The sequence below is a fragment of the Penaeus japonicus genome, unplaced genomic scaffold, assembly GCF_977035675.1.
Source record: "Penaeus japonicus unplaced genomic scaffold, GWHDUDI00000001_assembly GWHDUDI00000030, whole genome shotgun sequence".
Lineage (NCBI taxonomy): Eukaryota > Metazoa > Arthropoda > Malacostraca > Decapoda > Penaeidae > Penaeus > Penaeus japonicus.
This window is the reverse complement of record NW_028234432.1, coordinates 2771382-2773881: the sequence shown is the minus strand read 5'-3', so window position 1 is coordinate 2773881 and position 2500 is coordinate 2771382. Positions and strand designations below refer to the sequence as shown.

At 45.3% G+C, this 2500-nt stretch overlaps 1 protein-coding gene across 11 annotated transcripts in view; it reads right to left on the bottom strand.

Annotated features, from left to right (window-relative positions):
- cnc (NFE2 like bZIP transcription factor cap-n-collar) overlaps positions 1–2500 on the bottom strand; it is a 412613-nt gene that overhangs the window by 299169 nt on the left and 110944 nt on the right. The window lies entirely within an intron of this gene.

The window sequence follows — 2500 nt, the reverse complement described above, 5'->3', positions numbered from 1 at the left end:
CATCTCGTCGACCAATGGGGGCCGCCTCCTCACTAATCTCCGCCCCTATTGGTCGAGCTAGGTTTATGATTGGTGGTGATTGGCTGTGATTGGCTGCATTCACCGAGGAGTGTGATTAATGATGAGCGAGCCACCGTCAGGGAGGACTGAGGCTATACGCCTCCTACTCCTCCTCCTTGTCCATACGCCTAACAAACGTGTGGAAGAAAGTTCAACCTCCACGCGGATAATATTCCAAACACCTCCACGACGGGGCGGAGTGGCGGCCCTGAGCAGCCCGTTCTCCTCCTCTCCGCGCCACTCTCTCCCGTTCCTACCTCCTTTAATATTCTTCTCTCCCGTTCCTACCTCCTTTAATAATCTCCTCTCCTTTTCCCCCTCTCTTTCATTTCGCCACATCTGATACAAGTCGCGACAGACGCGTATGGGAAAACTCACGAATCAAACAAACAAATGAATAAATCACCATAGCCGTTGGTACCAACATAAAAATGTCTCCGTTCATTAATCTTTTCCTACAATGACAACATCAACCAGGAAAACGGTTGGTTAATATATCAATACCGGGAACTGGAAGTCGTCAACCCTGAGTGAGGCTAGACAAAAAATTTCTGTGTGTTTGTGTGTGTGTGTGTTAGTGTGTGTGTGTGTGTGTGTAAATGTATGTGTATGTGAATGTGTGTTTGCGTGTGTGTTTGTGTGCGTGTATATGTGTGTGTGTGTGTGTGTGTGTGTGTGTGTAAATGTATGTGTATGTGAATGTGTGTTTGCGTGTGTGTTTGTGTACGTGTATGTGTGTGTGTGTATGTGTGTGTGTGCGTGTGTGTGTGTGTGTGTGTGAGAAACTATGCGTAATATATTCGTTTCGTTAGGAATAACCTGTGATAGTATGAGCGTAGGGGGTAAAGTGACAAGATGCTTTTTCAATAAGGGGAATTACGTGAAAAGTCCAGTTGTAAATCCCAAGAACGTGTACGTATAGATAGTGGCACAAATGGTGAGCAAATCTGGCAGTGCAAGTGCCGTGCATAACGTCCCAGTGACGTAACAATTCAGCAATCTGACAGCCGAGATTCCACTGCGAGGGGAGGTCCAGCCACTGGACAAAATCCATTTCAAATAAAATTTTACATAAATCAATAAATAAAAGAACGGGCAACTCTAGTTTAGTTTTCTCCTCTTTTGGCTTTTCATAAACCCCCTTTCTCGTCGAAAGAAGCCCAGGAGTCTAGTAACACGGAGGCCCACACCCTTGCGCTTTCCCGCCAATTGCCACTTTTTGGCGGGAAAGCGGGAACATTCCTATTTCCCCGATCCCGCTAATGATCGCCAGCGCGGGGCAAACCCCCCATCATTTCTCCTTCCTGTTGCCCATCAAACGCCGCAACCCACGACAAAACCGCCATAAAAACCCGCACTCGAAATAAACAAGTACACATACGCGTAATGCTCCCGCCCGAGGCCATTGTGACGCAGGGGAATAATCACGGCAAATCTCCTCTCCTAAATCCTCCGGAACGATGGGGATTACATCTGCCAATTATGACGACCGTCTGCACATTTCCCTACGTCACGCTGCTGATAACACGGCGCCGCGCGGAACAGCTGTGTTTCTTATCGGGAGTCGGCAGAACGGGACCCTCTGCCGCCGGGGGGAGGGGGGGGAGGTGTCGAATTCGGGGGACCTTCAGATTTCAAAGATTATGAACAAAGCTTTCGCAAAAAAAGCTAATGAAGGAGGTCGCTTCAAATTCGCATATGCCCTGACCTTTAATATATCAAAATTCAATTCAAAATGCTTTAATCGCCACTTCTATTAGTAAATCTTAACACCAAGAGCCTATGCTATAGTCTCACAAGTTAGAAAAAAGTTTGATATAGAAAAGAAAAGACAAAAAAAAACGAACATGCTTTCCAACAAGATATTAGAAAGAAGACGTTATTGGCATTTTCACATTTGTTTATCACATGGTCCATGAGACAACAATTCAGAAATTAGAATGAATCATACACCATCTCACAAGAATAGACTCAAGGAAACCATCATTCGGAGCGGCGTTACACGAATTTAAAGGCAAACCACGCGTATGAAGGAAGTGCAAGTTCTACTCCATTACGAAATTTAGGTTAGGCTTAAGTATCGCCAATCAAGGTTAGTTCAGTTTCCTCATTCTCTTCCTTCCTTTTTCCCACTCGTTGTCCCCTATTTCTCGCCTGCTCCCCTCACCCTTTTTCGTTCTATTTATGATTCCTCGTAACCCATTGTTTTTTTGTTTTGTTTTTGTTTTGTTTTGTTTTTTGTCCTTTCTCCTTTTCACATTTTCCTTCAATCCAATCTTTTTCTTTCTCTTCGAAGTTCGGCTATCGACTACTCACACCTTCATAAGGATTCCCTTCCTCCATTTTTACTTTTCTATTTTCTCTCCTCTCTTCCCTTCCTTAATCCATCCCCTCTTCCCTCCTCTCCTCCCTGCATCCACCCCCCCCCCCATACCCGATC